This window comes from Dreissena polymorpha, chromosome 16 (assembly GCF_020536995.1).
Source record: "Dreissena polymorpha isolate Duluth1 chromosome 16, UMN_Dpol_1.0, whole genome shotgun sequence".
Lineage (NCBI taxonomy): Eukaryota > Metazoa > Mollusca > Bivalvia > Myida > Dreissenidae > Dreissena > Dreissena polymorpha.
This window is the reverse complement of record NC_068370.1, coordinates 30,984,113-31,005,763: the sequence shown is the minus strand read 5'-3', so window position 1 is coordinate 31,005,763 and position 21,651 is coordinate 30,984,113. Positions and strand designations below refer to the sequence as shown.

Below are 21,651 nucleotides of genomic sequence, written 5' to 3'. Positions count from 1 at the left end.
TTTGGTGCTAGACAATTACAGAACTTCAATTTTAAACAAGGGCTGTTTATAAAACATGCATGCCCCCCATATGGGCTGTCAGTTGTAGTGGCAGCCATTGTGTGAATACGTTTTTTGTCACTGTGACCTTGACCTTTGACCTAATGTTAGTTATCATCCGGAAACCATTGTACTATTTCGAGTCACTGTGACCTTGACCTTTGACCTAGTGACCTGAAAATCAATAGGGGTCATCTGCCAGTCATGATCAATGTACTTATGAAGTTTCATGATCCTAGGCGTAAGCATTCTTGAGTTATCATCCGGTAACCATTTTACTATTTCGAGTCACTGTGACCTTGATTTTGACCTTGTGACCTAACAAGAGCTGTCAGAGGACAGCACGCTCGACTATTTGAGTGTTTGACAGTATAACGTAAGCCATCATGGGGAAATTGTTCATATTCAATAATGTTTTGGATGATCTTTTAAAAATAAAAATAAAAAAAAATAATTTGGGGGGAGGGGCGGTAGGGGGGGGGTAGAGGGGGTAGTGGGTGAGAGGGGGGTATAATGTGGGGTGTGGTAATTTATTAGATGTTTAAAAAAATATAATTGGGGGGTGGGGGATGGGGGGTAGGGGGGAGTGAGAGGGGGATATAATGTGGGGTGTGGTAATTTATAAGATGTTTAAAAAAAACCTTTTTTTTCGGGGTGGGGGTGAGGGTTGAGAGGGGGGTATAATGTGGGGTGTGGTTATTTATTAGAAGTTAAAAAAAAAATTGGGGGGGAGGGTGGGGGCTGGTAGGGGGATTGGGGGGAGGGTGGGGTATAATGTGGGGTGGGGTAATTTATAAGATGTTTAAAAAAATAAGGGGGTGGGGGTGGGGGGTAGGGGGGTAGGGGGAGCGAGAGGGGGGTATAATATGGGGTGTGTGGTAATTTATTAGACGTTTAAAAAAAATTTGGGGGGGAGGCGGTGAGGGGTAGGGGGTTGGTGTGAGAGGGGTTTTGGTGGGGGGTGGGGGGTAGTTCGGGTAGGGGGGAGTGTGAGGGGGGTATAATGTGGGGTGTGGTAATTTATTAGATGTTTAAAAAAAATTGGGGGGTGGGGGTAGGGGGATGGGGGTGAGAGGGGGGGTATAATGTGGGGTGTGGTAATTTATTAGATGTTTAAAAAAAATTGGGGGCGGGGAGGGTAGTGGGGGTGGGGGGTGGGTGTATGGGGGGTGAGAGGGGGGAATAATGTGGGGTGTGGTAATTTATTAGATGTTTAAAAAAATAAAATAAAAATTGGGGGGTGGGGCGTAGGGGGGTAGGGGTTATGAGAGGGGGTATAATGTGGGGTGTGGTAATTTGGTAATTTATAAGATGTTAAAAAAAAAATAAATCGGGGGGGGGTTAGGGGGAGGGGGAGTGAGAAGGGGGTATAATGTGGGGTGTGGTAATTTATTAGATGTTTAAAAAAAAAAGATCTCACACTGACATGAACAAAATTTCGAGGGGTTAGAGCCAGAACGTGGAAAGTGCACTTTTTATCACTTTTTTGCACGTTTAGAAAGCTATTCCAATACTCTTCAATTTGCACTATTCCCTGGAATCATATCTTGTATACAACATAGTATATCCGACAGAACCAAGGTGCACTAAGTGCTTATCGACAAATCCCTTGTATGCCAGAATGCTTTATATCCTTTTCATGCCTGCAAGAAAGCTTAAATAGCACTAAAGTCTTTTTGGCACAATATGTTTTCATACATATTGAGAGGTAATACATGTGCCAAAAGGATTTATGTGCACTTAAATCATTTTAGCATAAGCCAGTTGTGCCCCTTATTCACGGTAAAAAATAAAATATGAAGCCCTTACCTTGTAAAGGAATTACTGTATCTGGTTTATATCAACTCGAAACACAAACTATTGTGCTAATGGGTAATTAGATAGGGAGAAATATGACTTTATCGGTGTTTATGTTGATAAAAGACACTGTTCTCCCAATAAGATGGTAAAATAATATAATTGTTTCAACACCTTTCACATTGAAAGTTATTTCTTATAGAAAGAAGATGTTTTCTAAGAAAACTACTTTTGCAGTAAAAGATAAGATTTTTAGGTATTATATTTGTGTGTAAAAGGCTGTCTATTATAATTAAAATACTAAAATGTTTCAAATTTGGACTTGAAAGGCAGGAAGAAATTAATGCTTATATTTTTTAGATTGTGCAGTAATTAATTTTATACTTGTATTACAGGTATATGTCTCTCTGACTTCAGTGCCATTTGATATGGTCACTATAGACAGGCTTTATTGCAGATGTATACTTTTATGGTTATAGCATTCAAGCAGTTCATTACACATTGAAAGATTGAAAAAGCATGTTAAAAGCTGTGCATCTATTAACTTATTTTCAAATAAAAGTTTAACATGCCAAAGTTGTGCTTATATTTTAACAAATAGTTCATATCAACGTCAGAAGAACGTCTTATGTTCAAACATAACGGCATAGGGTGTTACGACTGATCTGATTCGACGTTTCACTATGAACGTGAAGAATGCGGAAAACCTAATTGGTAAATATTCCAGTGATCATAAATTGGAGAAATGGTAGGTGTGCGAAAATGAGACCTCCTTAAAATAAGTGAATCCACAATATGACGGCATTAGAATGTGCGTTTAAAAACGTCAATCTTTATGTTTAAAAGTATAAACTGGTGGACAAAACTTGTCATAGTGTTCGCATCGTTATAACTTTTTTTCTAATGATTTATGATAAACACATGGTTTGTGGATATTCTGAAGACATAAAATATTTTAATCATTGTTCTTATATGTTTACTGTAGTGAATAACATATTATCTTTAATTTTTTCATTGAAAATAAAGAAGTGAAACTCCAGGTGCTGGAGCAGTATTGCATGTTAGTGACATGCAATTAGTTGGTCATTAATTTAAGGCAAGTGACCAATTGCCAAATAGTACAACACAGCACAATACAAAACAACATAAACATATAAAAGAATAAAGCTTGGGTCACCGCCTTGGAACGGTCAACCTCACACTTGGCCCAGCAATATTCATGATACATATAAGTGTGAATAAAATTTAACCTCATAGCATTGCAACTCAAATTAAACAGTGATAAAAGGAAACCAAAACGCATTCACTTTAATCACCATTTAATTACTCAATGGTAGGGAAGAGACCAGAGCAACAGAGTTACAACCTTTTGAGGAACGATAAAATGAAATTACGAACAAGTGTCAACTACATCCCTTATTTTTAGAAAAAAGATTTGAGAATATAGCAAACCAACTTTTATTTGAATGACATAAATCTTTACTCAAATTAAAATATATAAGGCGTAGGTTAAAACTAAATCCATACATTCCAGAGTAGGTAAGCAGCTAGAAATTCTCGCATGATTTCTTGGCTTCCTTAACTGACTTTTATTCTCCTGGCAGTATTTGATGTAACATTATGCAATCAATTTGTTTACTGAAAATGACGAACACATATTTTATATAAAATATTTAAAGACATATTCATGTTCTGTAATCAAATCCCTTATCATTAAAAGAAGGCAACAATTTTTCCCCATACATGTTGCAAACTGACACAGATTGAGCAATATTTAAAGGACACGTTCTTGATCGTTCTTTTTGATCCCCTGTGTTATTTTCTTAACAGATTATGATGGAACAATATTGCATAAATTGGTTAAAAAGTTCGCAATTTATTTTAACAATAATTATTAAAGCGAGACTATACGATTTTTGTATGTGTTAAATTGTAATATATTGATTAAAATATGTTACAATAACCCAAATAGGCAAGAACAAATATACATTGAAGACGAATTTCATAAAATGCAGCAAAGACAAATTAGACCCCCGAGCCGATTGTGACGAATATATTTCGTACATATTTTCCTACAATAACCGAAGCATTCATCTTTTTATTAGGTTCGGAGTTATTGTTTGTGTGTCATATGAATATATATCGTTGCAGGAAATTAAAATGATCCGTAAAACAAAATTTAGATTCACATCGTGCATGCATGATAAACATGCTGGCGAACTCGACGGTACAGACATTGTCGATTTCAGAATTAAATATCAGGCTTATTTCGCATTTTTCGACACATGTCCTTCTTAACTTTTATTTTAATTTATATTGAAATATATGTATAATAAGTTTTTACACGTTTTATATAAATTCATAAATATTTGACAAAATCGTACAGTCTCGGTTTAAAACGGAAATAATACAGTTTATGAAATGACATAAAATAAATATTTAACAAAGATATGCATGTCTATTAAAACATGCCTACTTAAAATAATATACAGATTAAAAAAACAGTAAAAGCATATTATAATACCATACAATATGTACTGCTATATATTTGTATAATTTGTAGTTACCGGTATATGTCTGTTTTTGTTTAATTTAAATTTGTTGCTGTATTAATTTCTTTTAGTTATATCACTGACTTATGTCAGTCAACCTTCTCACAAACTATGTGAACAAGTCCCTTCAAAATCTTAAACTTTCTTCCTTCCATGACCATCCCAGCCCATATGACAATAAAAATGACCCACAGGTCAGTACAGGGGCAAAGTGGGGGCCATCCTTAACATTGTTAGAAGAGGCAGAATGATAAAAACAATGAACAATTATTCAAAGCAAAGTTTAATATATCAATATGCTTAAATGTTTTTTGAAACAAATATAACTAGTTAATATTAAATGATTGAGAATAAACTAAATTTATACAGACATGTTTGCATTCATATTTAGATGTACAGTGGCATAGAGATAACATTAACTCCTCTTTTTATAAACTGCACTCCTCTTTTTTCTCCATCGTTCCCACGACATACTTACTAGAGGGAACGAGTTAACTATGTCGTGGGAATGATTTATTAAGTCGAGAGAACGAGATACAAACAAGAGTAGTGCAAAACTAAATAAATGAAGAGTGCTATGAACAAAAGAGCAGTGCATTAAATAAAGGAGAAGTGCATTAAACACTTTACTGCACCGCTCTTTGTTTCGTTGCACTCCTCTTTTATTTAGTTGTGCACTCTTTTTTTTCTATCTTGATCGTTCCCTTAACTTAGTAAATTGTCCCACATCATAGCTTACTCGTTCCCACAAGTTAGTAAGTCGTTCCCTTGAGATAGTTAAAATGCTCTCTTCTTTTGTTTAATGCACCCCTCATATATTTACTGCACCGCTCTTTTTGATTTTTCACTCGACTTAGCTGACTGTCCCCTCGAGTTCGAGTTAGTAGGTCGTTCTCTCAAGTAAGTATGTCGTTGGAACGAGATAGAAAAAAAGAGGAGTGCAATGTAAAACAAGAGGAGTGATTAACAAAAAGGAGTGAATGTCACCTATATGCCACCGTACTACTGATGATCAATACATGCATCTTACTAGATCGTTTTGAAGAACTTTGATAGAGGATCACCCATTGATCATTTATGTGAAGGTTTGTTCGAATCTTCCCAGTGGTTGAAGTGGAGATTTGAAGCTGATTGTAGACAACACAAAGAGAAGCCAATAACCACGTTAGCTAACTCTCAGTAGAGGACCAAAATACAAGTTGCAATGCAAATACTAAAGCACAGAAGATTTAACAGTATGCAGTCGATAAAATTGTGACCAACCTTCAACTTCAACTATGCATTCACAACATAGGCATCAATTTACATAACCTAAGTGACAAGGCGGTTCAGAATATAATAAGTTTTAAGTAGTTTTTGGTCTATCAATGTGTTTAAAAGGATGTTGTCCCTGGAGTGCGGAATGTAAAGACTCCAGGATCATAATTAACAAGGATGTTAGTCAATATATATAATATGAAACTTATTGGCATTGCATTTTGAATGCGCTGATGTTGAATATTATGTTGATATTTATAAAATCTATATAACCCATGCGACCCTAAACCATTCAGGCTATATTTCATTTGACTAAGTTAAAACAATCAAAGCATTAAAGTGTTCATAAGCTTTTTCTCATATTTGACATGGTAACCTAAGTTTTGAATACACTTTACTTAGATTTCATCTTTGTTGTGATATTGTGATGATACAAATTCTTACCAAATGTGATCAACATTTAGTCATAAGGGTAGCTTCTACAGTTGTTACAACTTTAGCGTAACCTTTAACCTGTTGACCAGGTTTTTGATATCAATTGGCCCAAATTTTACTTTGATTTAAATATTGTCGAGATAAACATTTTTACTTTTATATTTTATTTGGCCTTTACCGAAAATCGGAGTTTGCTTTATTAGATCTGTACTGTAACTTTGCTCTACTTTGCTGTCGGTGTCATGAACTGTAATAAAATCCTTGTAGGTCCCGACTTTGATGGCATGAAAGTATTAAACTTTGCATGTTTTGTTGATTTACCCAGACAAAATGGACATGAGTTAATTAGAAGCGAATTAATTATTGTCTTCGTGAGGTAATCACCAACGGTTTGGAGTTCCAATGAATAGGAATTAATTACAAGCATCAAAATAACAAACCGTTGGTTATTACCTTAACAAACAACGTAAGCTATAAATTATTTTAAATCTAACATGATTGTTTATACATAATATGCCCTTTTTGCACACAAAAATACATACATTTGTTTTCATGACGACAACAATCTTAAATTATAATAACTTTTGTCAGGTTCATTAAGATTATTTGAGGAAATTACATTTAATAACAATATTAAGCTAATCATGCAAAATGTATACCAAGTAAACTATGGAAGGGAATATCCGCCAGTCCATTCATGTTACCAAATGACAATTACATATTGCTAAATGACAATTGCATACTGCTAAATGACAATTGCATTTTGCTTTATTTTATTTGTCACAAAAAACTTCGTCTTCCTTGCGTCTTTATGCTTGTTTCTATCAGCTAGTGAAACATTGCTTGCATACTTTGTTTTAATGTTTACTCGATGTAAGTTTATCATGTATTATTGCGAGTAAATGACAAATGAATTATTTCTGTTAATTTTCATGTGGCTATCTTCTTGTTGCTAAAAAATTATCATTTCAATACTTAGTAAAAACGTAAAAAGGCATATTTTTGTAAGCTCTACGCGAAAGGAATAAGCACAAGGCAGCAGCTAACATGAAGTAAGCCGAATGCCGAATGCATTAAGACGAATGCATTAGTAATATTGAATTCATACAAGACGGAGAACAAGAGTTTTCTGTACTTTTCGGTAGTTTTCGTAAAAGGTTAATATTTAGAACGGTGTTGTATTCCATATCGACCAAATGAATTACTCTGCCGCGTCTTTTCGACCGTATCTTCCACTGTTCTTATTCAGGTAAAAGTTGCTTATTTATTGTACTTGCTTATTAGGTAAATTGCATACGAGCGTAATCCCCATTTCTAACGTTTCAAGTTGTCATTTGGTTTGTGATTAAGGTCTACTGTATTTAAAGTTAATGGACGTATTAAATCTTGTTTCATTTACACGTTACACGTACCACTGTCAAAACGTCCCATAGTATCATTGTGACGAAGGCGAGTTACGATGATCAAAACGTCTAACTGTTGGCTTGTTTCAGTTTAACTATTAATTTCATACTGTTTTCATTGCATATCTTCGTAACACTGTCTTTATAAAATCAAATCGTACCTATGTTCATGGTATCGTCAATGAGGTAACAGTGCATACTTATTTTCTCACATTGCTTTCCATTTTAATTAAATATGAATGTCTATGCCGTATTTGGGATATAGTAAAAAATAGTGAAATTGAGTGCTTTTCGGTCTTCAAAAATAATTATGTTTTCTGGAATTTAACGGTTTCTCTTTTCCATATCAAATGTTTATATTTCTGATACTGTTGTATATTATTATCAATATATATTGACCATCTTACACCTATTTCTGTATATTGGGTACGAGATGACTTTGGATTGGTACCAGTTGACCAAAAAAACAGGTATAAGTTGACCAAAATGGGTTTGAGTTGACTACAGTAATACCTAACAGGAATCTTCAAACAGACACATTTTGATGAAGATAAGAGTGTTGACTGTATACTTAAATGGTAGATTGATCTTGTTTGTCTTTGCATCTATAATGTGTAGCTCAGTGACCCAGTTAATGTTTACGATTTGTAACTCAGGGGTCCTGGGTTCGATCCTCACATGCGGCGCTGAGTTTTTTCATGGACGTTTTCTCTGGCAAGACTGCAGAGCCCTAGCCTAGTACTGGTGAAAACCAGGAAGCATAAATAAGTGAATCTTTGTCTTAATGTTAGTTAAATACATGGACATAAACACCATACAAACAAACACATCAAGATGTTGGTACATGTAGGATTATGGGGATATGAAGATTTCCCATAAAGATGGTACTTAGATAAACAAAACAGATAAGATCATATAACTGTGAAAAAAGTATAGATACTTAGATCAGCAAGTGTAATATCTGACTACGTAACAGTTATTATCTCTCGAATCTATCATTATACTACATAATAGTGACTTGTTTTGTAAATAAACAATAATGTACATGAATACATTTGCAGATATGAGCCAACAGCAAAGAGCAGCTGCTCTTTTAAGGCAGGCAGCAGATTTGTTGAATGTCAACACAAGTGACAGTACATGTAGTACACAATACCAGCACCTGCACCAGTAACCTCTGTCAGTAGCACCAGTGCTGCAAAGGCAATTTTTGCACCCGACAGTAAAAGAAGGAGGCATGGACATGCAAATACAGGAACTGTGGCAGTGTCAGCACTGGACTATTACACTCAGGTGTTATCAGGTAGGCATCACGAAAGAGGACTGTGCTAGATATTTTGGAACTACAGTCTATACCAAATTAATTCTTTTTTAATGTAAAGATTTCTATTGTTTCATAATATTCATGCATATACATTTTATTTTACTGTGCAAACTTAAAGAAGTCATTTATTATTGAATACTTCCTAATTATTGTTTACAAGACCTTCCTGTTATTTCAATTTGTTCTGGAAACCCTCTAAATAATTAATGATGAGGAAACATGCTTTTAGCAGCTAACGTTAAAAAAAGGTTTATGGTTTGAGTTCCATAGTTTAGGATATTTCAAACACTTTTGAATTAAAAAAAAAATTAATTCCCAAGTGTACCCGTCCTTTTTCCAATTGGGTAAAGACATTACTGCAATACAGACAATAAGATTCCACAACATGGCACTTATAAGTACTGTATACAAATAAACATGTGTATGGTGTTGAGTCAGGTTCAAACTGCAAAGGCTATACCGGTAACTCTGCTGGTATCAGTTATAGCATTTGCCCTTAAATCCAAGGCCAATAACTATAATAAGTAATCAGTTATACAATTGCATATACTTAACATTTCTTAATAAGGCCTAAGCACTTGCATACATGTAAGTCAAGCTAAATATTAAATGATTTCAACGTTAACAAGACAAATGTGTTGCATTCACTTTCCTACTGTAAATGCAGGTCCCTGGTTACAACTAAAGACCACCTGTTGACGGAGCTAGACAGACCCGGGAGAGACACCAGTACAGAGGTGAATCAGATTAACTGGAGCTACAAGCAGGTTAAGAAAAGTCTTCAGGGACCAGTCTAAATGTTCGGATAATGATAATAGAGTGTACTATGTGTTTTATTTCTAAGAATTTTGGCCACTCTGTATCCAATATCCGAAGTGTTATTTAATTAAGATTTAGGAAAAATAAGGCCAATCTTAATAAAAAATATTCTGCTAGTTGGAACATATTGAACTGTTTATTCAATCATACAGCCATTTGTTGTTTGCCATTTGAGCATTTGGCATGCTTAGGCTCAACAAAATATTAGAGAAATTGATTTATTTCACATTATTTAACTTATCTTGCGATGATTTTACAAGCATATTGTTCACACATCTTGTACATTGGTAAGCAGATATGTTCCTGCTAGATTTCAATAGTGTATTTTTTAGTAAAAATGTCTTGCCTTTCTATTTTGTTGTGCTGACATTGAGACATTAGTTATAATTTGTTTGCAGTAAACGGCCTAGGTTAAGTAGACCTGGTATTCAGTCAAATTGAGCTGCGTTCTGGGGAAATTGGCTTTATGCATGAGTGTGAAGTGTCATCCCAGATTAGCTTATGTGGTCCACACATGCTTATCCGGGACAACAATTTCGGCCTAGTTTCTTCCCTGATTAGCCTGTGCGGACCGTACAAGTTTATCTGCGACAACACTTTAGGTACATGCATTAAAACCCATTTTCCCCAGAGCAAGGGTCAATTGTATGTTTTTCCTTTCAATATTCACATGCCCTTTATTTAAGGATCATACAGATTCTTAATGCCTATTTATTGTAAGCTGACTATTCAGTCATAACCAAAAAGCGTTATAAGATCTTTGTTAAAGACAGGACACTGAATTCTAGCATTTAATGAGGTTATGTGCTTTTCCACACTTATTCTATGTCTTTTATAAGTAATAGGTGAGCACTAGCAACAATACAATTTGCTACCAAAAATGTTTTCCATACATTATTCTTTTACATGAAAGAAGTTAACACGTGCAAAAAGTTTGGCAATCAAAATGACAGGTATTAATTTCTTTGTGGTTTAATTGCATTTATTTTACACAAAATTATAAAACCATGATGAAGTATATGTAATTAACAAATATAAATCAGTTTATTTATTTAGCATCCATGCATTTACATATAACCGGACAGTAGTGCAATCTCACATGTATGTGTAGGTTTTTAACTTACATTGCACCAGTGTATATATTGTTTTGAAAACAATTGTATGATCATGGTAAAGTTGCATATGTCTAGTCATAAGCAGTATGTGTGGGATACACTAGCAACAGGACCGGAGAAATCATTTTGTTTTCACATGATGTTTATATAATGTGTGTTTCATCCTAATATTTATTTAACCAGTATACCATGTAATACATATATTTAACCAGGTTTTCCGAAGGAAAAAACTGGTTATTAGATTGGCGAATGCGGGCGGGCTGGCTGGCTGGCTGGCGGGCTGGTGGGCTGGCTGGCGGGCGGGCGGAACAAGCTTGTCCGGGCCATAACTATGTCGTTTATTGTCAGATTTTAAAATCATTTGGCACATTTGTTCACCATCATTGGACGGTGTGTCGCGCGAAATAATTACGTCGATATCTCCAAGGTCAAGGTCACACTTTGAGTTCAAAGGTCAAAAATGGCCATAAATGAGCTTGTCCTGGCCATAACTATGTCATTCATTGTGAGATTTTAAAATCATTTGGCACATTTGTTCACCATCATGGGACGGTGTGTCGCACGAAAGAATCACGTCAATATCTCCAATGTCAAGGTCGCCACGACTAAAAATAGATTTAAAAAAAAAAATTACAACAAAGGGGGTTAATTTTGTTTGTTCATTTCAAAAGTTCTGTTTGAGTTTTCTCCCTTTATCAGATTTTTTTTCACAATGAAAACCTGGTTTTGTGACAATTTTGTCCCTTGTTTCTAATAAAATTGTAAAAAGGTTATTCAGTATTTTGATTATGTTGACATGCTATTTCATGATGGATGGCTTCATCCAAATTCATTACAAGACACACAGCAACAACATAATTGAGCCTCTGTCTGGGAAAATGGGTCTTAATGCATGTGTGTCGAGTATTAATCAGGGCAAATCAATGATGAACTTTCCGCTAAATGGAATTTTTCGATAAAAAAGTCTTTGGCAGAAAGTGTTGTCCCTAATAAGCATTTGCTGACGTAATTTGAGACAACATTTTGAGCACGTGCATTGAGTCAAATTTTCCCCGAGCCAGACTTGAATGTTAAAGCAATGGTCGTTAAATTAAGAAATATATCCAATGAAGAGCAGCAATAGTGGTTTGCAATTTATTGAAAATCTCATAATTGTTCAAATAAAAAAGATTTATACATTATTTACAACAAGATGCAATTATCTTTTCAAAACAACAACACAATTGGCATTTCATGTAAAGGCTATACACACTAGATGATAAATTAAACTGGTATTTATTACAAACAATACCATACTAAAGAAGCACATACAGTTCTCAATATTCCATTCATAGCAATTCATATTGAATTAAACAAAAACTACCATAAACAACATTCCCATTTGGGTCTTTTAAAAGTTACAAGTATTTCAAATGCTGTATTTCAAAACACAACCTTTCATGGAAACAACATGTTGACTTTTGAAGAGGCACTGTCATATAAAGCTCTGTCTTAAAATGCACGTTTTTTAGTCATTAACATAGAAAATTACGGTACCTCTTCGACTACTTCAAAATATATTGGTACATAAAAAAACACAAACTCATAATGATGTAACCACCGGTGACACGCAGTCTGATGTCTGGTTATCTGCTGAAACACCCTTAATATAGTGTGAAAATTACATCAAAATATTATTTTATCTTAAGACATTTCTGGCTGAACAAAAGCTTATTATAACATAAAACATATTCTACCAGGTAAATATAAACAATAAAATTTTAAGTTATATCTAAGAAAAGGTTGTTGTTGTTTTTTACAAAATCATTACCTCAAGTGTAAACAAGAGCTGTGTTCGTGAAACGCAATGCCCCCTACTGCGTCGCTTTGATGCCATATATTTTACCTTTGACCATGAAGGATGACCTTGACCTTTCACCACTCAAAATGTGCAACTCCATGAGATACGCATGCATGCCAAATATGGAGTTGCTATCTTCAATATTGCAAAATGTGACCTTTGATCTTGACCTTGAAGGATGACCTTGACCTTTCACCACTCAAAATGTGCAGTTCCATGAGATACGCATGAATGCCAAATATCGAGTTGCTATCTTTAATATTGCAAAATTTGACCTTTGACATTGACCTTGAAGGATGACCTTGACCTTTCACCACTCAAAATGTGAAGCTCCTTAAGATACGCATGCATGCACAATATCGAGTTGCTATCTTCAATATTGCAAAATTTGACCCTTGACATTGAAGGATGACATTTCACCACTCAAAATGTGCAGCTCCATGAGATATGCATGAATGCCAAATATCAAGTTGCTATCTTCAATATTGCAAAATTGACCATTGACCTTAAACTTGAAGGATGACCTTGACCTTTCACCACTCAAAATGTGCAGCTCCATGAGATACACATGCATGCCACATATCAAGTTTCTATCTTCGATATTGCAAAATTAGACCTTTGACCTTGACCTTTCACCTTGAAGGATGACCTTGACCTTAACTTTTCACCACTCAAAATTTGTAGCGCCATGAGATACACATGCATGCCAAATATCAAGTTTCTATCTTCAATATTTCAAAAGTTATGGGCAATGTTAAAGTTTTCGGGCGTACGGACAAACGGACGGACTGACTGATGAACAGACAGAGTGACAGTTCAAAAATTATATGCCACCCTTCAGGGGCATAAAAAAGTTATGGCGAAGATTAAAGTTTTCGGACGGACGGACAGATGCCATATATTTGACATTTGACCTTAAAAGATGACCTTGACCTTTCACCTTCCAAAATGTGCAACTCCATGAGATACACATGCATGCCAAATATCAAGTTGCTATCTTCAATATTGAAAAAGTGATGGCCAATGTTAAAGTTTTCGGGCGGACGGACAGACGCCATATCTTTGACGTTTGACCTTGAAAGACGACCTTGACCTTCACCTTTCACTACTCAAAATGTGCAGCTCCATGAGATACACATGCATGCAAAATATCAAGTTGCTATCTTAAATATTGAAAAAGTTATGGCCAATGTTAAAGTTTTCGGACGGACGGACAGACGCCATATATTTGACCTTTGACCTTGAAGGATGATCTTGATCTTCACCTTTCACTGCTCATAATGTTCAGCCCCATGAGATACACATGCATATCAAATATCAAGTTGCAATCTTGAATATTGAAAAAATTAAGGCCAATGTTTAAGTTTTCGGACGGACGGTCAGACGCCATATATTTGACCTTGAAGGATGACCTTGACCTTCACCTTTCACCACTCAAAATGTGCAGCTCCATGAGATGCACATGTATGCCAAATATCAACTTGCTAACCTATGTTCAATATTGAAAAAGTTATGGCCATTAAAGTTTTCGGACGGACAGACTGACACACTGATTGACTGACGGACAGTTCAACTGCTATATGCCACCCAACCGGGGGCATAAAAATCTTGTATAATCTATAAAAAAAATCATTTTAAAGTTATTTTTCAAATTTCTTGAATCATTAACAATAGTTTTCTTATAATGTTCATTCATGTATTTACATGTTTTTTAGTGGATACATTTAGGAAATAATAATAGTACATAATGATGTTATTTATCATGTCTTTTGCTTGTTCTAATCCTGCAATAATTTAAAAGCGAACAAGAAGTCTTTCCCATCAAACCCGTGATTAGTCATGATGCAGTAAATCTGATGAGAAAGAGACCCATATGGTGTCAGTGACTTCACTGCCTTCACTGCGTTTTGAGCAAGACCCAGGTCCTACAATGTTGAAAATTAATGTTTATGAGCATTGTCATGCGAAATGGGTCTTAGAATCTAACTTCAACAGATGCAGACCAGCGTGCACATCTGCCTACCTGTCTGCCATAAAGTCACGCAAGGTTTTGTGGTCGCATAAGAGGAAATTATGACTACTTATCAAGTTATCAGAGTGTACGGATGGCAGAGGCATATCTGCAGCACTGCGCTGATATGTCTTAAGACCCATTTTTGCAAGATTGTCTGAAGTAAATTTCTCCTTTAGACATTTTGTGTGATCAAAATCTCAAAGATAACATGCTGGTATATATTGGTTATAACTTGTTTGTAATGTGGTAAAATAAGAAGCACCTGTGGATTCTTCGCCATAATAAAACTATTAAAGGGAAAATAAACCAAAAAACAAGAAAATTCAAAATCAGAGGCACTAATAGTAGAGGAATCGTTCGTAAAATGATTAAGGGCTAGTCTATAGATGCATTTTAACAATATTGTTTTCACAATAATAGATGGATGTGGATGTTCTGCTATTGCAGTGGTATATTGAATGCTTACTTTGGTAACCAGAGATCCTCACACAATGCCGCATTGTCATGACAAAACGTCATAAACTTTAAAAACAAACACACATACAAGATATGCACTCATCTTGGTCATAAAGGATGTCCCGATTCCACCATTGGAGTGATTGCTGGATTGAGCCCCCTAAACAACACCAGGGCCTAGGTTTAACATTTCAGAAGATCAGCATTGCCCTGAACGCATGTTAAGAACCTTGGCCAGCAACATTGGACACAGCCGGCATCTGCAAAAACACAGCAGACATATGGGTTTTTGATGGCATTCACACTTACACAAGAACATGCCTAAAGTAATTAACTCATCTCTTCAAAGTCTTTTAGTCATGCTAAAGGGACTAAGAAACAATACTTGACTGAGTAACTCACTTTATGCACGTGTTCAAATTTAAACATGTGGCATAGTTCGTCATTTTTATGCCCCCGGATCGCATGATCGGGGGTATATTGCTTTTGGTCTGTCTGTCTGTCTGTCTGTCTGTCTGTCTGTCCGTCCGTCCGTCCGTCCGTCCGTCCGTCCGTCCGTCCGTCCGTCCGTCCGTCCGTCCGTCCGTCTTTCTGTCTGTCTGTCTATCTGTCTGTCTGTCTTTCTGTCTTTCTGTCTGTCTGAGTGTCATTGTGCGTGTCTGTCCAAAAACTTAACCTTAGTCATAACTTTTGCAATATTGAAGATAGCAACTTTATATTTGGCATGCATGTGTATATCATGAAGCTACACATTTTGAGTGGTGAAAGGTCAAGGTCAATGTCATCCTTCAAGGTCAAAGGTCAAATGTATGGCTTCAAAGCGTCGTAATAAGTGCATTGTGTTTCATAAACACAGCTCTTGTTCCAGTCCGAAAAAACAAATGAACTGACTATACTCAACACAATAGGAACCATAAGCTTAAGGTATGCTTCTTGACAGTTTGAATACATATTTAGAATCAAGAATTAGCCATAAAGCATTAATACATTATGATAAACAATGGTTGTGAGACAAATTCTCCAAATTTATACTATCACTCTCTAGTCTGCCACCTGGATACCTAACCAGTAGGCCTACTTGTTTCTGATGTTGATTGATGCATTGTGCTTCAGTGATGTTACGCTTGACCACAAATCCAAAAGTCTAAGAATGGAATCCAACGCAGGGCAGTGGGTTTTTCAGAGACAATTTCCATGTTTTCAACCCAACTAGAGGTGAACTTGTATGAAACCCAGAGGGTAGCCCAAGTATCTGTGCTTTACACAGAGGGGACGCCTACACAGAGCACGATAAAGAAACAAGAAAGTTCATAGACATTTCATAGAAAGAGCTAGGGTATCGCACCCTGATATCCATTTGTGACTCTAATCTTTATATGCCATTTTATGTTGATATTTATATTTCTCTTCGCTACACACCGGTAGCTGTATGTAATAATTGAAAAAGGTGTTGGCAGGAATTAGAGAAAAATGGGCTGCCTCCGCTCTTCACGGGACTCGAACCAATAACTTTCGTATCCCGATGCTATATCCCTGGACCACCATCCTACCCAAGTTATTGATTCAGTTGTTAAGGCTTTGGGCATTCCTCTATTCCTTATGAGCCGGACATTATAAATGAAATACTGTTGACGCGATGTAAAATTCAAACCAAATCAAATCCCATGCGATACATGTTACAACAGTGACACGTTAAGCTTTTAAGTTTCTGTTATAGCGTAAATAAATCACAAAAAGTTAAACTTACCTGGGCATCATTTTTCTCAAAGCGATAACAACAGGAATAAGGTGTCGATAGTGGGATTTTTAACATTCCAAGCAAAACAATAGGCATTATGTAGACGGGTAAGTTTTTTTTACTCTATCACCGCTTTTTACGGAGAATTCCAGAGATAGCCGATGCATCACGGTCGATACCGGAGATTTTGATTTTGATGTTTAGAGTGATCTCCCGGCCATAGTAATTAACGCTGCAATTTGCGCTGGAATTAGGTTTTCTTATACTGGTTCCCCTTTTCGCATTGTGAACTATTTAAGCAAAACCGAAGACTAATTCCAAATCAGAGATTTGGTCGATTAGCAATCGACTAAAAAAGAAATATAGATCCACAAAGATATTAACAGCTTGTTAAATTCAGTAGCAACATAGCCAACTGCACATTGTAAAACAAAGAACGCCGTTAGAATTAGCAATAATACAAATTCCAAAAGTTTAACTGCAGTTGTCAATAACACACACGAAGTATAGATATATATGAAGTAATTATTAACTTATCAATATGTGACGTCTCCTATATCACATATTTAAGGAGCCACATTTTACTGAACTGAACATCTGGGAATTTCTTGAATTACCATGACAACAGAGGGCTCTCTTTCCTTTTTTGTGAAGTAAAAGTAAGACGCTCAATTTATTTGAAAAAAAAATCCCACAAATTTCAAAATTGTGAGAAATTTAGTCACAAACTCCTCAAAATTTTACAAACAATATTCACATACTTGTAGAAATTGTAAAATGATGATTTTTATGCATAGGTTTAGTAAAATATTTTCATTGGCTGGACACTTATGCTTTCGAAAAATAAAATCATACATCATATGAGCAACTAAATTCTGACAGGTTCAATGATCCATAGTCAATATTTTTGACAAACATTAAAATGTTTGTCTATGTGATTTCTGTTGTGTGGCTAGACACATTAGTTATACATTGAATTTTAGTTCTCGTGTGAGAAATGTACGCCATATAATTTTTCCAAGTTTAAAACCTTTGTCAATAACAATTGTGCCATGTCACATGCGCATAGGATTCCCTATAAATCATACATATTAACAATATTTGACATTAAAATGCATTTCATGAAAATGCAATTTAATCTATTTGAAAAGAAATTATTCAAGCGTTAAAGAATATTTACACATATAAACGGATAAGAATACGAAAATCTACTCCAAATTGCTGCCCTTTCCCTGCTCTCTGCCAGTACTACATTACTCAAGTGTTTTCACTTTCGTCACATGATCTTTCTGATTCAAGGTATTTCCGTTGTAAAAGTGCATGCTTAAATCTTACTGTAATATCTTTAAAGTGACTCCTCATTTAAACAAATCTGGATCCCCATGCTGACTTTTTAAACAAAGGATCTCAAGTTTTACTATACAATTTACTGACGGTCCAATGCACTGGTGTGGTTTTTTAACCGAACTAACGTTACAACACTGGTTTCAACAGTTTCATACTTGTAATTCCTTAACAACAAGCAAATTTGTTGAATTGATATCCCCTTCTCCTCATTTAAATATAAACACCTATGAAGTTTCATGTTTAAAAACTTAAATAGTTTCTGAGATATAGCTCTAAAAAGTGTGTGACAGGCAGACGGATGAATTGTACTTTTGAATATAAATTGTCTGTTAAATGTCAAACAACTTACAAAGGCTGGTTTTGTTAAATAGTGTGGATATATTAGATTTCTGAAATGCTTGCATCAAAACTGTGAGATGGCTGACCCAGGCCACACGCAAAGAAGGAAAAAAGCCCTACAACATTTACAGGTTTTGATAGCAGACTAACTCCATAATGTATTGCAGTATAACCACATGATTTGTCGCAAAATAACCTTTAATTTCAAACTATGTCTACATAAAATAGGTAAGGGTGGTGGAAGAATGATTATTAATTAAAGCAAAGTTAAAAATGATTCTGTAAATTGCAGTGGAATTGTAAACTTGTTAAAATCCACTTTATACTGCAATTTGAACCAAAATGTTTGCTTATGCCATTTTAATAAGGCAAAAGGAAATTATTACTTATATTGAGGTATAAAAACCATTGAAAACAAATGCTAGATAGATTTATTCGGCATATACATGTCAAATAATAACATAAACAATTGATCACATTTTACATACGAACAAGATAAATTTAAAACAAACACCTATACTGTGCACTAAAAATATCACAGATCAAATTGAAATAATGTGGTATGCATGTGTGTTACATTTACAATACCTTAATACAATTTCTCAGAAATTTAAAACAAACACATATACTGAGCACTAAAAATATCACAGATCAAATTGAAATCATGAGGTATACATGTGTGTTACATTTACAATACCTTAATACAATTTCTCAGATGCTTAAAACAAAATCAGATTAGAACAAACACATATATTTAGCATCACAGAATTAAAATTGACTCAATGAGGTACATTTACATACCTTAATAAGATTTACAATTTTCACAAAGAAGTTTAAACCAAATTCAGCTGAAGGCAATCACATACATTGAACACAAAAATATCACAGATTAAATTGCCTTCATATGGTATACAATTATAGGTACATTTACATTAGACTGTTTACTTATAGTTTATTTTAGTCTGATATAAGGACATGTACTGCCAGGAAAGCCCTTGAAAGTCTTGCGACTTATTTCCAAAGGGGTCCTTTATCCTTGATAAAAAAAATTATATGCAGAAATATGCAAGAACTATACTGCCATAGATGATCTAGGACATAACATAGCACATGCAAGTATTCTATATGATTAAACTATACATGTCAGTCAATTACATTTAATTTGCAAAGTATCTTGTGGAGCTTGCTTAAAATAGTATAATAAGTGTACGAACTGAATGTTCTAAAAACAAACCTCTTTAACCATTGGTGGGTTTTCATACTCAAAATACTTTTTCCAAGTATATAATCACAATGATGGTAATGTTAAGTTGAGTGTGTCTTTCAAAAATCACTTAGTTTCAATTAATCATTTCTCATTATGAATAAAATCTTCCTTGTTGAGGAGAACACTTCTATTTATTAACTAGTGGTTGAAGTATGCATTCATGACTCTGTATTGAACCACTTGAGAACAATCTACCATTCATCCTCCTCCAGTCTGAATGTTAAATTATTAAAAGTGTTTTTGGAAGAGAGCATAACAAAATTGCCAAGTAAAATGTTTTTTTATAGATTAAACAATGTCTAGCATTCATATTTCATGTACAGTAAATTGTGGCCTTCAATTGTTTGCGTAAAATCTACTTAAGTTTACATGGAAGGGGCCAGATTGTTTGCGTGAAATCTACTAATGTTGACATTGGAGGAAGATGCAAATAGCATGAACATACAAAAACATGTGCGCAATTATATCTGCCATCAATTTTCTCGCTGCATACAAGTATGGAAAGGAATCTAGGTCAAAACCTCTGGATAAGACAGCTACAGTAAAACAAGAAGGTCAACACACACCCTTGTTGACTGTGAGTACTTAAATAGTGGATGGCTGGAAATAGCAATTAATAAAAATTGCATCCGTTTTCTGAATTAGCGGCTCTTGACTGACTTCATAGAAATGCATATTGAATGATATTAAGCACGAATCTTTCCCCACTGCTATGTGTTGATAAAGATACATAATTATGTATATTGGGCACCTATTATACATATTTTCATGTGAGCTGGTAGGGTGTTGGTAGTGAAATTCTGTCTAAAAGAGGACTTATAAAAACACATGATGAGACAGCATACTTTGCACAAGAAACAGATTTTAAGATACGATGTATAGATCAGTATTGTTAAGTCAGTAATTAGTCACTAGCCTTAAAGGGGCAGTCAACCAGATTGACAAAAACAGAAAAGTTCTAAAATACCGTTCTAACTCTAACCCTGCGAGTAACTCGCAAACTGTTCAGGTTTTTATGCTGTTCGCTGCTAATCAATATCTAAGGGTTGAAAATGAGGCCTTTACAACTTGCATCTTGTTAAATAGGAATTTAATTTAATATTATTTTGTAAGAGACTACAAATGTGTACAAATATGTATCTAAGTGGAAAAGGGTTAAACAAGAGATTTGACTCTGCATTAGTCTGAGCAAAATGTAGGTCAGCGTCAACAGCAACATGAGGTAAGGTTAGAGTGGGTGTGTTGATAGTGTTCAAGGACAACATCCATGCAATTATGAAAGCTTTGTAGGAAACATAATTTATATTCTATGGAATGTGTCATTTTGTGTTAACCATGTAGAGATGGAAGGATGAGTCAATCATTATATACCTCTCAGTCAGTCAATGCCGGGGCATACACAATATTTTCGGATTGGGTCTACTTTGTAATATATTACTATAAGTACCACATACAATTTGGTGTCACAATCAAGATCAACGGAAATAACTACTTGTGAGGAGCGGCAGATGTGGTAAACGAAAGGGCATACTTAAATGTTGACTGTGAAGGACCGATAGTTAAGTATTGCTATTATGAACATCATAGTTCATTAATACAATAACAACCAAATTAAACACGATAAGAGTTAACAAATTAACAGATATATCAGATAGTCACTAACAAATTGTCCTATGTATATTTCGCTCCGGATTCATACAAACATTGCTAATTTTGACCGGAAAACATCAGTTGGACTGCCACGATCATGCTGACAAGCAAAACTTAGAAAGGCAATATACATGTTATAATATTATCTGCAACATAGCACTTTTTTAAATTGCCATATCCTTAGGGATGTTTCCTATTGATTATTTATATTTGTATGACACGGAAGTTTTGCCTAACTGATCCAGATTTTGTTTTTTTG

General features: G+C 34.9%; 1 long non-coding RNA gene across 1 annotated transcript; it reads left to right on the top strand.

Annotated features, from left to right (window-relative positions):
- The first annotated feature begins 7,278 nt into the window (after nucleotides 1-7,278).
- LOC127861462 (uncharacterized) lies at nucleotides 7,279-10,506 on the top strand. The gene is made up of 3 exons (XR_008040231.1): nucleotides 7,279-7,329; nucleotides 8,545-8,786; nucleotides 9,475-10,506. It is a non-coding gene; the product is annotated as an uncharacterized LOC127861462 (long non-coding RNA).
- The last annotated feature ends 11,145 nt before the right edge of the window (nucleotides 10,507-21,651 follow it).